The 16,936-nt window shown below is 40.9% G+C and overlaps 1 protein-coding gene across 8 annotated transcripts in view; it reads right to left on the reverse strand.

Annotated features, from left to right (window-relative positions):
• Positions 1–16,936, reverse strand: part of PLPPR1 (phospholipid phosphatase related 1) — a 134,204-nt gene that overhangs the window by 39,528 nt on the left and 77,740 nt on the right. Inside the window, exon 1 of one of the 8 annotated variants that reach the window (XM_017812701.1) lies at positions 6,578–7,255. The exons of the other annotated variants lie outside the window; for them this stretch is intronic. The gene's annotated coding sequence lies outside the window, so the exon portion shown is untranslated. Of the gene's footprint in view, positions 1–6,577; positions 7,256–16,936 lie in introns of those variants that run through there. 8 annotated transcript variants of the gene reach the window in all.

Raw genomic sequence — 16,936 nt, forward strand, 5'->3', positions numbered from 1 at the left:
CCTTATTGTGAGATGCTGCATTTCTTCTTAGCTTTAGATCAGGAGTTGTCGATATTGATGCCTTGCTTGATCAGCCTGTTGCAAAGGGCCCTGCAGCAGACTGTCAAGGCCATCTTTGTCTCATAAATAAAATAAAGGGGGAATTCTTGGGGTTAACAGCAGGTCTGTTGGAAGGAAGACAGGACTATAAAAGCAGATATCCTGAACTTTTTGCAAAATCACAATGAGCTTGCTAGACCTTAGTCACCATGAGTCTACAAATGCTGAATCATCGTGAGTGTGCTACAGAGCAGCCAATCCTGACGCATGTTTATTTAAGACACCAATTGTAGTGTAACATGTATGTTATGCCAAGGGTTATAAATGTCAGTGACTTGTTACAATAAAGGATCTATCCCTCTCCTGTCCTATTTTTTGAAGAAGACTGTTTCTGTGTCGCTTTGGCCGTCTCAACAGCGACAGGTGTCATATGGAAAAAACCTGCTTTTCAAAAAATGTTGCGTTTTGACACAGGAGGAATATGTCACTTATCCCAAATGTGGACTCTAGATGTCAGCTGCACAATTAACTCTCTCCCATTGCCAAATGCTGCCTCAGTGCTGCATGAAACCCCCTCCTGCATGTCCTGATTGATCAAGGGAAGCTAGTCAATGTAATTTTTTTGGATTTCATTAAAGCTTTCGATACTATCTCTCACAGGATCCTTCTGGACAAACTGTCCAGCCCACAGCTGGAAAAACGCATCATGTGATGGGGGACCAATTGTCTCATGGGTTGAGCACAAAAGGTAATACTGAATGAGGCAACATCAGACTGGCGACCGGTCACTAGTGGGGTTCCACAGGGCTCCACAGGGCTCCACCTGTGCTCTTCAACATCATCATAAGTGACTTCGACATGTTCAGAACTGGAAGGGACACTGAGCAAGTTTGCAGATGACACAAAACTGGGAGGAGCTGTTGACTCCCTCCAAGGCAGAGAGACCCTGCAGAGAGACCTTGACAAATCAGAGGGCTGGGCAATCACCGACCATATCAAGCTCAACAAAGGAAAGTGCTGGATTCTGCACCTGGGATGGGGCAGCCCTGGATATATGGACAGACTGGGGAATGAGAGGCTGGAAAGCAGTGCCAGAAAAGGACCTGAGGGTCATGGTCGATGGCAAATTGGCCATGAGTCAGCAGTGCCCCAGCAGCCAGGAGGGCCAACTGTGTCCTGGGGGCATCAGGAAAAGCATCGCCAGCCAGGCAAGGGAGGGGATTGTCCCACTCTGCTCTGGACCTGAAGTGGCCTCACCTGAAATATTGTGGCAGTTTTGGGCACCACAATATAAGAAAAATATTAAGCCATTAAGTCCAAAGGAGGGCAATGAAGATGGTGAAGTGTGTTGAGGGGAAGCCGTATGAGGAGTGGCTGAGGGCACTTGGTTTGTTCAGCTGGAGGAGACTGAGGGGAGAACTCATTGCAGTTACAGCTTCCTTGTGAGAGGAGGGGCAAGCACTGATCTCTTCTCTGTGGTGACCAATGACAGGACCCAAGGGAATGGCCTGAAGCTGTGTCAAGGAGCTTAGGTTGGAGCTTAGAGAAAAGTTCTTCACCCAGAGGGTGGTTGTGTGCTGAAACAAGTTCTCCAGGGCACTGGTCACAGCACCAAGGCTGACAGAGCTCAAGAAGTGTTTGCATGATACACTCAGGCACAGGGTGTGACTCTTTAGGATGGTCCTGTGCAGGGCCAGGAGCTGGACTCAATGACTCTAGTGGGTCCCTTTCAACTCAGCATATTCTGTGATTCTGTGATTCTAAAATACAGCTCTAGACCAACATAAATCAACATTGACCTGAACATTACAGATCACACAATCACAGAATTGTTTGGGCTGAAAGGGACCTTAAAGCTCATCTCATTCTAATCCCTTACCATGGGCAGGGATACCTTCCACTAGACCAGGTTGCTCAAAGCCTCGTCCAACCAGGCCTTGAGATATATCAATAATGAATCCAATCCTGTTAACACTTCAATTTCTGTGTTTTGTTCTTTTGAGAAAGAAAACAAGCATACAAAATCTGCAAAAAGAGATCTGAATTGTGAACACATCATATCCTGTAGGTGATGTCTCCACCATCTCATGGAAACAGCAACAGCAGATATTGGAAATTAGACCTCCAGCTCAACAGATCCTACCACAGTCACACAGTGACAAGGGATGATGTGAGGTACAGCTGTTACCACTAATGTGAGCAAAATTTATGCTGCTCATACAGTCAGTGAAGACCTGACCACATCTGTGTGGCATGTTCCTGTGCCTCATCTTGAGGCACTGCTCCAAGCAGCTTCCCAGAAAAAGGCAACCAGAAACCTGGAGAACTTACTTTCTTCTTCCTTTTCTTTTTCCTTTTCTCTTTCTGTTCTACTAGGCGACTATTTCAAATCTATTTACTGCAATATGACTGAGGTAACTGGCCGTTTGTGCAGGGGAAATTCTAATTGCAACTGTTGCACAGTGGTAATTTGTGACTGAGGCACAGAAGGCAAGAAGGTCCAAGTGCAAGAAGGTGTCAAACTGGCTGGAAGCAGGATGTCAAGAGACAGAAAGATTCCGTGCAAGGAAGGAAACTTTCCCTGAGTGCTGAGATAAAGAACAGCTGCAATGTTGCCTTGTAGACGTCTTGGAATTTGAGTGCTCTGGGACGGAAGCTCAGTGGCCACCTCTGTGCAGCAGAGACAGGGTGGGGATGGACCCACAGCCAGGCAGAAGTGACCCAGGCAGCTGGGATGGGTGCTACTGCAAATGTACACAAATGATATGTACATCCTGATGCATCTGTGCAGACTCCTTGTACAATTATGGCAGTAGGACTCTGCCCAATGTATTTTTCATTATTTTTTTCTTTATATACAAGCACAAATGTGTTTAATTGCCCTTGATGGGTACCTTAAAAATTCCCCAAAATTCATTTTAATTTACTTGTCACAGATGCCTTATAAATTTCAGTCCCCTAACTTTTTTGATTTCTAAAATTAGGACCCAAAATGACAAATGTGGAAATTCCTGAATTTCGTAGCCACAGTCCATTAATAGCAGATAGCAACTTTGCCTTTTCTTCCTATTTTCAGGTTTACATCCATTGAAGGGAGCAGTGAAGAAGAGTAGGTAGGCTGACTTAAGAGAAAGACTGCACAGTTACATAATTCAGAAAACACAACACATTTTAATGCTGACATTTTACAGGTTTTATTTATTAAAACCTTATAAACTCATTTCCTTGAGTTTACTTGGAAAAAATTAAAAATGCTCAATAATTCACTTTAGAAAAGCAGCCAATGAATAGAAGTGTTTAAGGTGCTTAATGGCCTCGATTACCACAGTATTTAACCATGTCATAATCCTCAATATTTATCACCACTACTCCATTGTAAGATAAGAAAATGCTCTTATCACCATTTTACAGAGAGGGGACAAAAGCCGAGGAGATAAAATGATTGCCCTTAGGTCACAGCAGAGCCTGTGGCAGAGCTAAGATTTACCTTTCTTCTGGACCAGATTTTTTTGGTTTAGTCAATAATCTGCACATGAAAAAGCTCAATGGTATACATGCTTAGGTCCCAATTCTGCAGAAGCTCATTCATGATAGTATTAAGAAAACACAGCCCCATTTAAAAGCTCGTGCATGAATTTAAACCTGGACTTAAGCAACTGGGGTGTGTTTTTTTCCTCAAAGTCAGCTATTTAAATGGATTAATTATATAGCACATAACATCTGTCCCTCCACACACCCTCAAACTCTGCCCTGCTGTACAAGCCCACACTGTTTCTGTCCTTGCAGACCTTCCCGTCACCGCACACTCTTGCTCCTCTTTTAAGTTGTGGGAGTTCTCTGCAGCCAAAAAATCACTTCAATGTCCAAGAAATAGGAAGCAAGTCTTGCAATCTTCTTTGGGCAATGAGTAATTGTTTGGTGCAGAGCTAATCAGGTATTAATGTAAGATTGTGTTCTGAGACAGAAGAAAGCAAATCTTTGCAGTGAGCAGTACAGTTCAGCCCCACTAACCCTGGAGTACTGGTATACATCCAGAAATCCTCCCATTCACCTTAATACTCTGCCAGCATAACTCAGAGACCACTGACATCCAAAATCAAAATTATGACAGTACCAGATAGTAGGACTGAAGTCCCAGAGTGTATGAACTCTTGTAATTCACAGCAAAGCACTTCCCAGTTTCCTTAACAATTGGCAGGTCTTTTATTCTATATATATTTTTAATACTCTTACTCATAGAAAAGAGGCCCCTGTTTTGCAAGTAAGAAAGCAAGAGGCCAACTCCATTTGGGAAAGGGGCATAAAACTGTAAAAGACAGAGATCAATGTTAGAAGAGGGAAGACAAGGTGGGAGGCAGAATTTTTTGATCAGCCTGTACTGAAGACTCCTCAGTTATTAATAGAGGAGCAGGAAACAGAGGGAGAAAAAGAAGAGGCTGTAAAAATTTCTTGTGTACCCTCCAGCAAGAAAATGTCCATGTGTCCCATAAGACAGGCACACAGCCACTGCAAAAATTTCCTTTTGTTGTGTTTTGTAACTCATATAAATCATATTTCAAGTCCATATGAACGAATTTGAAACCACCCAAGTACTGCTGCTATTTATACAAAAATAGGTCGATTCTTTCAGCTTATCAGCCTTCCCAGACACTACTCATAATATATCTTACAATGCCTTTAATACTTACGACTGATAATTGAAAAATTATCAATTATGTTCAATGATCAGTTGTGTTCTTGCATAAAAATGACAACATAAGATACATTTTTATTCCTCCTGAAAGAAGCCAAACCAGTACTGACATGTGGATAGTCAAAGAAATACCTATTAATACCCTTGCTCACTTTGCTTCCAGAAAACTTCAGTGGGTTTCAATTAATTAACTGAAACCGCCACAATTTCATGAGCAGAGCACCACAAACCTGCACAAGTGTTTTCAACTCTCGGCACACATGCTGTAAAAGTTGGCTCACAGTTCCACACATTTTAATCATATTTCTATCCCCACCCCGAATAAATGCTAGTGACCCATTTTTATGCAAAATTCTGCTATGCTTTTTTGAGGTGACGAGAGCACGACTCTTGTAACAGACACACTGGAGTATCCAATAGTCATAGCATATGTGTGTCCTGGAGTAACTCCTAAGTTACTGCTGGAAGGAATTGTTAAGGTGCGCTTTTGCTCTCTAATATCAGAAATATTTAACTGCACATCCCAGACTGTTTTACCCAGGTATGGGTGTAGGTCTTTCTTTGTGAAGGAAGACAGTCCATTTTAACTTGGAGATGGGAACTCCAGTCTTGCAGTTGCAGCAGAGAGATATCAAAAGCACAGACAATTGGAAGAAATCATATTTATTGTTAAATTTCAAAACCCATTTTTACCTTTCTAAAAGCAAATCAAGCCTCTGTCCAAAAATTGCTAAGTCTCTTTACTAAAGTATCCTGATTAGGGTGAGGCCTCAGAAACTGATGCTTGTTCAGGGATCAGTAATTTTTTATAACTGTTGGTTCTACTTATTTGTGGCCAGCTGATCTCTGCTTAGCGAATCAACCTTCAGCTGATACAGATTTCTTACCTCTAGGGCTGACATAAAGAAAGAAAACATTCCACTAGTTATGTTTTGTTTTCTTAAATAGTCAAACTTCCTTCTGATACTGGCAGAAGAACTGCAGACATCTAGAGAATGCTGGATTAGTATAATTTGACTTAATTAGTTTGACAAGCTCTTTTACAGTATGTCTGTCGGGAATTTTTCAGGACTTCTGAAATTGTCTATTCTGAAAGACCTACTACAACTTCTTAAGAATGTTGTGGAGAGGTCAAATGGTGAGGAAATGTTAAACACTCTGATATGGTTTGAAGCTGGCTCCCTGCCAAGTCTCCAAACCTTACCACAAGAAGTCATGTTCCCCCCCAAACCTCAGGGAGAAGAGGGAGAAAAACAACCAAGAAAAATCGAAATGAGAGAGACAGCTAAAGCAATATATACATAAATATATTTACACTTATGTTACAGTTATATATAATTGAAATATATATACAATTTCACAAGGAAAAGGGAAAGGGAAGAGGGAAGGGAAAAAAGGAACAAAACCAAAATAGAATATATATATATATATATATCCCAATCAGTAGCCCAAGATCTAGCAACTAAAAGAGTTAGCAAAGAAATATCTCACTACTCTCCTTGGGACAACCGAAAGTCTCTCTCTCTGGAACGATCGCCAGCAACCTCCGCCTCCCAAGGTCGGCAAGGCCTAACCAGGCCTCGCTCCCCAACATGGCAGACTCAACAGCAGGGAACCTGCACCTCCAAGCCGCCGGAAGGAAAGAGAGCGAAGGCCTTCCCTCCTTTCTTCTTATAGCCTGGCTTACGTAAAAATCGTAGGGAATACTGGGTAAATCTGGGCCCTTCCTTGGTTACAAACTGGTCACCAAGGAAGGCCTAGACCAAACTACCACACACCCCCTCAGACAAGCCTGTCCTCACAAATAACAAAGAAGGTGGAGACCCCCATTAATTAGAAACCCACCTCATCCAGATGTTGTAGCAGCTAAAATTTCATTAGGTTTTAATGTGAGTTAGCAGAAGGAACTCTTCAGGGATCAACAAAAGACTTGGTCACTTACAGCACTTTGTTAAGAATCTGTTCTGGGCCATTTTATCACAAATTACATGACTTAAAAGGTTTCACTTCACACTTCTTTAGCATACCCAGGTCTGTAGAAAGAGAAGTGCATCCGACAACAAAGGCTCTTAAAACCTGTGACTGCACTGAATTCATGTTTTTAATGGGTTATAAGGATCTGGCTGACACACAATCTTTTATGTTGCCAAGAAACCGGATGCAGCAAATCATCTACTTTTTATGAAAATACTGCAAAACAACAAGAACAAAAAAAGAGACAAAGGACTGTTCATTACACATTACACTGTGTAATGAACAAACACTTCACTTGGAGAAAGAGAAGAAAAACAACCCATATTGAAATGCCACTTGATAGTAAAACAAACCCAAGTGAATAGTTTCATTCCTCTGAATAACTATTTATTTTACACTGTCAGATTAAATCTGAAATCCAATAATCTTTCTAAACTGCCATTCCTCAAATTGTTTTCTCACCCTATAGAACTGATTTTGCAATCTAATTCTGAAACCAGTTTTCTTATGCAACTGTGGCACACAAATGTCATGGTCTGGTCTGACAGTAGCCTGCTACAGGACATGGCTTTGTTACAGGAGTTTTTAAGTCCAGTCAGCATGGTGGCACAAGCTGGGAAGCAGCTGGGAGACAGAGAGGGGTTATTAACACACATGGGCTTTTGAAGCTGGAGCTGTGTAGAAATCAAAGCAGCCTCGGCAGAGCTTTTTACAAGTCCATTTCAAAAACTTATTGCCTTATTTCACCATCTTAGTAATTAAGTTTGAATTAGGTATAGTTTATAAGGTGGAAGAGAACACTCAAACAAAAAGGACTTCGTATTTCAGGACAAGATGTTTTGTGAGAGCAGCATGACCTCCGGTTAAAAACTCTTTCAGCTTCTTATTTATGTAATGGTCCTTGAAGAATGGCGAGGTGCTACACCACAGAAACTTAATGTTACCTAAGAGCTCATCCTTATAAAGAATATAGATTTCTCCAGTTCTAACTGTGCAGTTAAACCAGTACAGCTCTCTTAACGGCAACAGACATAAGGGCATAAAAATGCTTTAACCAGTACAACTTTTTCATACATGGAAAATAGAATACGTAATAGTATGAGGCACATTGATTATCAGATGCAACTCAGTACACCCTACACACTTCTCTAGCTTTCTCAGTTTAAAAAAAAATTTCAACCTTTTCATTTGTAGACCTTTACATTTCATGAGTGTTTTTCATATAATAAATTTAAGCCTTCTTTGACAGGTTACTGTAACCCATGGATTGAACACAGGCTGAAACTGTCAGCTTGAAGGGAGGAGGGACACCTACCCCACACCATGAGCTGTATATCATAACTGTAATAGTTTTTATGTAGCCAAGGTCTATGTATAAAAACAAACCAAGTCCAAGGCATATATCTTTATATATATCTATATACTATTGTATATAGATATATAGATATATATCTTTGTATTTGTTCAGATACCCTGGTAAGGTAAGAATAATTAGAGATAGTGGGTTTCATTTGTTGGAAGCAGTGTTTGCCAGAAGACTGATATAGGCCTGGTGGGCTTCTGACCTCCAGTTGCAGGGGTCCATTACAAGCTATAAACCTTTGCTACTTCTGTTAATTAAAAAGATATTTTTCTCCCAGCATCTGTCTTTTCAAAGTCAAGAATTCTCCATATCAACAACAATAAAAAAGAAAAAAAGAAAAAAAAAATCTAAGCTGCATATGACCTCTGCTATTTTTTTTTGATTTTCATTACAGATGGATTTCCTTGTAATGACTCTTGTTTCTGTCTCCTCCATCAAGTCTTTCTGGATCTGTAAGAAGATGGGAGAAAGTCCACATTCACATTCATGGTACTCCTTGGCAGGTGACTGGAAGATCAACTCCTACACATACTGCAACACTAGATGGAAACATGTGCTGTGCCAGGGGGAATGAGGAGTTGGAAAACACCCCACACCTTTCCAAGGGAACAATAATGACATGCCATGAACAAACTCACTGACTCTTGGCTACCTTCCCCTCTCAGACTGCTGTCAAGGACGTTCACGCTGACAAACATGTTCTAATCTTTAGAGTGATTTCTCTGACATCACTCCTGATGTCAAGCTGAGTAGGCTTGAGAGGTGAAGAGGTGCCATATCAGATCAATATGTCACAAGGTACTGTCCTCAGAGGTACAACCTCAGAGAGCTGACAAATTCTCCTAGATCCACTGAAAGCCAGGTTGGATGGTGCTCTGAGAAACCTAGTTTAGTGGAAGGTGTCCCTGCCCATGGCAGGGGGTTGGAACATGATGATCTTTAAGGTCCCTTTCAACCCAAGACATTCTGTAATTCTGTTATTCTATGAAATATGGCATCGACTCTATCAATTAAGAAAGGTAATTGTCATCTATAGCAGTTTGGCCTCCTTTTCTATCCTACATATCCTTATTCTTATATTTACTCTTTGTGGTGGTGAAAATCCTAGGCTGTTTATTGTCTGCTCCAGCAGAACTAGGTGTGGAAGCATTTGGCATCTCATGCCCTGGATGTCCAAAGATTGCATACCTGCTTCTGACCAAATTCTGGATGAACAATTCTGTCCTATTATTTTCTGGTTGGTTGGTTTGTTTGTTTGTTTGTTTTTCCCCCTTTTCTCACTTGTGATCTGTGACCATTCCACAAGTGAGGAAAGGGGCCATTAACTTCAAGAGTATTAAAAATGGGGCAGCTGTCCTACAAGCTTCAGGTGGTCAGCCAATGCTACAGACACTTGTACAAGGCTTTATGTACCTCAGAGAGGCAGGAAGATGATTGCACAAAGGAAAGATGCAGCAGCACAGGTGATGGAAACTGGAAAAAACACAGTAGTATCTTTTGAATCACCAACAGCAAACAAAAAGTATTTCTTCCTTTGCTTGAAGAGGGAAGAAAAATATAAAACCAAGTATCTCTGTCAAAATCAATACTAATTAAATCTTTTATTTAGCTAGAAAATAGATAATAAATGCAATGAAAATGTTTATCATTTAGGAATGTGGGTTAGAGACATGGGCTAGTGGTGGACTTGGCAGTGCCGTGTTAATGATTACACTCAATGGTCTTAGAGGGCTTTTCCAATCTCAGTGATTCTGTGATTCAGTTCCCTCTAGTATAACTCTGAATATCTGATCACCCTCTTGGAATTTCTCTGCTTTGGCAAGCTATATTTCATTATAATAATTTGCTTTCTTTATAAAAAGATTCCTTCTCTACTTCAAGATTTAGTTCCTACTCAGTCATGCTACATCACTTTGTCCCTTTTACTAAACCAAGAGTAGAAAGACCTTATTATGTAGCAGACTTAAAAGAAATGTGATCTATATAAGAAGAACCCAGTTATGATGAGATAGATGCTAGATTTCTTTTTTTTTTAATTTAAAGAAAGAGGCCTAATTAAATACTGAGCTTGATTCAAAGTAGATTTTTGAAGGTTTATCAGCAGGGGGCATTAATGCAACATTACATTCCAAATGCCAAACTACCAAACAACCATGCAGAGTCTGTAATGTTTTATGTTTTTAATATATTTGGGGGTTCCTCTGTTATTTTTCCACAAGATAATCTCATTTTTAAAGTAGAGCTGGAATTTCAGGTCCTCTGGCGTTGGTAACAATTTGTTTAATAATCTACGGTGGGTTTCATCCTGACTTTTAAAAGAAGTCTTTGTCCCTGGTTTTTGTGGTTTAAAACAGGAGAGAATGATTTTAAGACCAGTAAATGTGCAGCCAGCAATTTCAAATAGGATTATCATGAGCAGGAAGAATAGATGGGTTCATCCCTCTTGGTGAGTATTTGTTCACAAACATCAGCTGCTTCTTGACAGCAGATCATGGACCCAACTTCCCTATGTTTGCACTCTGACAGTAGCTGCTGACCTGAAGAAGAGAGCTGATCCCAGGAGGCTATTTTAAATAGCACCATTTTCCCCTCAGAGCACGTATTTCATTCTCAACTGACTCTGAAGTAAAAGCAACCGCACTGATAATGCAAATTATCACTTACAAAGAATGAACCCAGGAGTTCATGTCAGTAGGATTTTATCTTGTGTTAGTTTTCCTATGCTAACAAACAACAGAAAGAATTTTTTTCCCTTTTTTCCCCTAAACCTTTTTGAAGACAGTTCACAAAGGTTCTCTGTCAGAAAGCCAGTCCAGCAGTGAGCTGGTGACTGAAGGAGTCAGAGCTAAAAAGGAAGAGATACTCAGTACATTGGTCTTTTACTCAGGGCTGATTCTCAGTCCTGGCACCCTGTGATCTCACTTCATTCACTAATAGCAAAAACGTTACTGAAGCTGGTCTCACTTGCCTGTATTAAAATCTGTATCATTCACAACAATCCCTAGTCTGTCTGTATGTGTAGTGTAAAAAGACATAAATTTAAAATTTTGTCAGGAATTACATTCATAAATTTTCTTCCCCACAATAAAAAGCTGGAAATACTTTGTTTTTAAACTAAAGTTGGAGATTGTCACAGCACCACCTGATTGCAGGAGTAGAATTCTTAAGGAAAATTAAGGAAAGTTTTAAACATACAGTAACTCTGGGACTTAAAACAACATTTGGATGACACCCACTTGAAAGATGATGATCAGCAAGCTGTTTCTCTGCTACAGCAGCAAACTACTGTCTAAAATAACTTGGGTCTTGCTTTCAGAGCCAGAATCCCTAACTTGCCTCCTGTATCTGGAACATCATGGTATGTCCCATACTTTTTCTGTCTCTCATACACACATCCTGTATTTTATGTAATGTATCTTTCTCAGGTACATGCAGATTAATGCCTTTGTTGTGGCAAAAAGTAGTTATGCAACAATAAAATGAAATGTGTTCCTCAAACAGCTGTAGAAACAAAGGCATTCTGAACTTCATAGGAAATTGTTGGCTAATCTGTGTGTGAAAATCAAGACTCTTCTCTTAACAAAATCTGAGAACTATAATTTTCCTTTAAGACCCCAAAAACATGGGGTCTGAAAGCCTTCCTGATAAACATCAGAATCAGATTTATACAAGGGGGAGAAGAGAATTAAACTTCCATCTGTCAAGAGGGAGAATGTATCAGATTTTTTAAATTTTATTTTTGTACCTGAAGAATGTTATCACTATTACCAAGTGTTATTAAAACCTTCAAGCCCCAAGCATAGCCTATTTGTTTTCCTTTGAGCAGGTTCCATGAGGCTTTTCAGCAGGTGGCATGCTCTGCTCAGTTCCAAATGGTACACAGCCAGGAAACTGCTGATTCCAGCACATAACACCTTAAAATGATCAACAAATTATGGCATAGAGTAAGTCGTTTTCTTAATGAAAAAGTCTGCATTAAAATGGAATCTGTTCAGAATGATTCTTTTCCTTAGCAACAGTAGAGGAGAATAGAAATATTTTGACTATTCTGATATTAAACTAAAAGAAACCAAGGGCATATATTTTTTACTCTTTTTTTTTTTCCCCAGCCCCAGAAATACCTGAATGCATGAAACTTGCTGCAATACTTAAATACTGCAGTATAGCAAAATAGTAAAAGACTTGTAAAACTAGGAGCAACTCCAAAGAGTTTAAAGAGAACCTGGAGTTGAATTTGTCCTTCTAACTTGAAACAAGATGTGTTTTTCTGTGGAAGGCTGTTTTGAGTTTGATTCTTTCTGAGAGCAGTTCTTAACCTGGATTATGCTGACATGAGTCATCCAGTCCACTAGAAATAACGCAAAATCTTGTCATAGTCCATTATCTGCTTAGTTTCAGTAACTAAAATCACAAAATTGCAGCTTATTTAGCTTTGAAGTACCACAGTAAATCCATACAAATTGTGCATTTAACTGGCACACACACGCATTTTGCTTGCACAAGTCTGTGTCTTCCAGAAGTGCCCAACACAGGAACTGCTCTGGACAGGTGAAAAGCTGCCCTTAGCTAAAACAGCTTTCAAGTTGCCATACAACCCCAAGAATGTGTTTCACTGTACAAATGGCTCATAAAAGCTGTTAAATCCATCATGAACTCTAAAGGCATTTTAATCTAACAACCATTTTCACTTAGAAGCTGTCAGGACAATCCATTCCCCAAATAACAAAAAGCAACAGATCCTAACGAGACAATGGATTCTGGCACAACAGACTAATATCTTCAGTATAGTTTTCATGATTGCTCTCTGGTATCTTCATATGGTATTTAAGCCAGGCTGTTCACAGACAGATGCAGAGGTGTATTTTGATTTCTAATGTGTCCTTGTATGTAGAAAAGCAAGCTTCTTTCTGAAGCTTGAATGGAGTGATAGTGGGAGAATCAAATGAAAATGAGAACTACAATAAAGCAAAATACAAAAGGAACAAATATCTCCAGAAAGTGAAAATCAAAGCTAACCAAAACACAATCCTTACTTCCCGTGTGCTTGTTTCCAGACTGCAAACATAAATGTTAATGATGGATTAGGTGACATTTCTAGCAACATATTTGAGAAAGGTACAAGGTAAAAAAGATGTCAAGAGGGGACTTCTGCCCTCCCTAACTTACAGACAAATACCAACTGATGCTACAGCAGTATAGTGGTACATACTCTTCTCACAATGAGTAGTTTATTCTTGTATCCTGTGCACATTTCCTTATCCTGAAGATCATTCCCAGACTGTTCCTTGAAAGGAGATACCATTTTGCCAGCTGGAATGGCAAATGGAATGGAATTGAAAAGCCATTGATTCATCCACACATTACTGTTCCAGGAAAACCAAAGAAGCTGTAAAAAACCTGTCCATGAGGCTGACAGATCTAAAATCTGCTGGGATCATATCTGGCCAAAAGAAGGGGAAGCTGTTTTCCACTTTACAGCATCCCTGCCTTACAAGCTCAGGGAAACATTTCTCCAGAGAGGAAAACCTTTCATAGAGTGTGCGTGGTTAGGAAGAGTAGCTCCTCAGAGAGTCAATGCTCTCACCTTCCTCACACTGACAGTACTTGCCAAATCTGCTCCCTTCGCAAACAGTTTTGCCTGTACTTTCATCTTTCTTGCTCTGGTCATCAATCTTCCTGGTAGGAGAGATTCTCAATCAGAAACCAATCCTGTCAGGTTCTTCAAAGATGTCACTCTGGGCAATGCAAAAGTGAGTGCAAAGGAAGCCTAATTCCAAAGCAAATCAGTACATAACCTACATTTATATTTTAGTGAATTTTGTAGGTAAACTGCAAGTTGGAGAGCTATGAGGTTTCGAAGAACAGCAGTAACTTTTTTTAGTTAGAAACTTCTATTCTTAGACAGAACTATTGTTACACGGTATTTCTCAACCCAGAAAATCCCAGGGTAAACATAAAGCCTCAAGGAAGCCAAACTCCTAGACACTGTACATTCTTGGGCCCTTTTCCGCTGCCTTTGAAACACATGGTCCCATTTTCTTTGACTTTGAAAGGTGTTAACAGCCAGCCTTTTCTCTGAAAGCTTCATTAATTATGGACGTTTCCTGGGCAGGTGCTTGGGGTTAGAAATGGGCAAGTAATTTCCCAGCAGTAAATGTGTGTGCACAGACAAGAGGCTGTGGTGGGACCCTTTGTCACAGCTGTCTTTCTGCAGCAGGGTCTCTCCCTCCACCAGCTACCCAGACACTGCCAAGAAGGAATACATTTTATCTCTCTTTTGCTGTGCTCCAACTACTGTTCTGTTAGGAGGACTCTGATACGCATTCAGATCTTTTCTGTCCTTTCAGGCAGTGCTTACTCGTGTGCCTGGCCTGTTCCTTTCCTTCACAAATGACACTCTGATAGTTTCATCAGTTACAGTAAATTACGATTTTCAATTGCCCTGTTGCCAAGTTCTTCTTTTATTATTAGTAACTACTTCTTGCAGCAGTCTCTCTAGTATTCTCCCTCTCCTTCCTACAGTGACATGCGACCCTGACATATTTTAAGCATCTGTGTAACCCCCAACTTTTTCCCATATGCATCAAAACACTTTATCGTATTTTTTAAATGACTAATGCTTCAATATCCCTATTCTGTTACCTCGTGAGGAAAAGAAGAAAAGGAAAGGCTGAGTAATTGTGTTTCAGAGCCAGCAGCTTTACAGATGACTGCAATTATTTATTACTAAAATGTATTTTAAAATGTTGGGCTGGTGCAATGGAGCTATAACTTGATAAAAGTTTAGTTCTAAGAGGAAACTGTTTTTCTTTAGCTATGAAGAATCCTGTTGATATTTCAAGGCCATGAAAGAAAGAAAAGACTTACAAAGAAGAGAACAGGTGAGTATTCAACTAGCAGCTACTGACATGCAACTGGTTTTTCTCAGATAAATCTGAGGCAAGACACATCTTCAGACTGAAGCAAAAGTCAGGATAAAAGCATTCATATGCAGATACTCAGATCCTGACCTTAGCCTAAGGAATAACTGTAGTCAAGTCACCCTGTGCCTCTGTTTCCTCATCTGTAAAACTAAAATACAGCTCCCCTTATAACTCATGTGCTACAGGAGTTATCTCAGCATTAAGGAGACATGGTAAGCAAGGAAACAGTTAAATGGAGCCACTACCTAAAAAAAGCTCTGAAGAAGGTGCCACACTGTCACCAAATTGGTGGTGTCAGATGCACCTCTGGAGATTACCTGGTCCAGCCCCCTGGCTCAAAGCAAGGTCAGGTGGAGCAGGCTGTCCAAGTCCATGTCCAGCTAGGCTTTTAATATCTTCAAGGACAAAGACTCCACAACCTCTGGTGTTTCATCACTCTTAAAGGAAGACAGCTTTTTATTCTGTCAAATGCTTTCTCCTGTTGAAGTTTGTCCCTGCTGCCTCTCATCTTTTCCCTGGGTACCACAAGGAAGAAGGTACCCCAGTACCTTGTGCTGTGAGAGCCCAGCACAGCTCTCCAGATGTCTCTCACCAGCACTGAGTAGAGGAGATGATGATCTCTGACCTGCAGGTGCTGCAATCCCCCCTTGTTGTTGTCCCAACTTGCCCTTCCTGAAAATGCCTGTTTATCCACGGCAGCACTCCAGTCCTGTGAACTATTTTACCACATCACTGGGACACTAGGGAAATCATAGCCCTTCAAATGCATTCAGACCTCTCAATTCCTCTCATGTCCTTTCTATAGTATGCACATTAGGGTGCAGGCACTTACGAGAGTGTGACCGTGCTCTCATCCCTGGCCTTGGGTATTGTTAAAGCCAGAGTGCGCAACCCTGGTCCTGAGTGATGCCCAAACTAAGCAGCCGTGAAAGCTGGACTCAAGACGAAATGCTGAACCCAATAAATACACTGCCAATTTCTGGACAAAGAACACCTGCCATTAAACTAGACAAAGAAAACCTGTTAATGGTACAACCTGCACTGCCTGCCAAGAAACCAGTTATAAAGATAAGTTGGCTTTGTTAACCCTTTGTGCTGGGAACAGGCTGTGACAGGCGGACCTGCCAAGAGGCAGGGATTTCTCCTGCTGCTTAAGAAAACTGCCCTCTTCTGCAGAAGTGAGAAAGTGATTAGTATCAGAGGTTCAGGAACTGGTCAGTACTTGGTAGCTAACAGTTTTTACTTGCTGACTAAGGCTCATAGACCTGAGTGTGTCACAGAAGCCAAATCCTGCTGCTTACACCAGCTGGGCAAACAAGTGTTGAGCCACGGGATCCATCCAGTTCCCTTCAGGCCTTCCTCCCCCTCACTGGCAGTATCAAGGAAAACACTGATGGAAGCCTTCATTCCCCACAAGTAGGAAGTTTCCCAACACTGCCATTCACCATTGTCTCTTGTCAAATGTTTCAGGTTCAGCTGGCTTAAGTACCTCACTGTACAGAGCTCTGAAACTATTTCATACTGCAGATCTGCATGTGGAGCAGGGTCTTCCCCTCAGGGCCACAGGCCATCAGCTTCTACCCTTCACCATCACTAGAGTTTCTACTTTCTAACCTGGTAGGCAGACACATTGCCTGTCCCCCTGCTGCAGTTGAAGGTTCAGGGTTTGGAAGCTGCAGGGTCTCATACTCTTTCTTGTCATCTCCGATGCTGTGCAGTCTACTGACCTGCTCCCACAGATCATGCACTTGGTGACACAGATCCTCAATGAGAACAAAAGGCCATCCCTCCATTGCCCTAGCCACAGCAAGGAGCATTAGGTGTCTCTGCAGCACAAAACCTGTAAAGCCACAACCACCTTCAGTAGGTCCATGTGCCAGTCAAGGCTTCCACTGTTACCGTGAAAACTGTTCCAGTGGTTGACAGGGATCAGACTCTGTGACA

Source organism: Lepidothrix coronata, unplaced genomic scaffold (genome assembly GCF_001604755.1).
Source record: "Lepidothrix coronata isolate B3197 unplaced genomic scaffold, Lepidothrix_coronata-1.0 Scaffold37, whole genome shotgun sequence".
Lineage (NCBI taxonomy): Eukaryota > Metazoa > Chordata > Aves > Passeriformes > Pipridae > Lepidothrix > Lepidothrix coronata.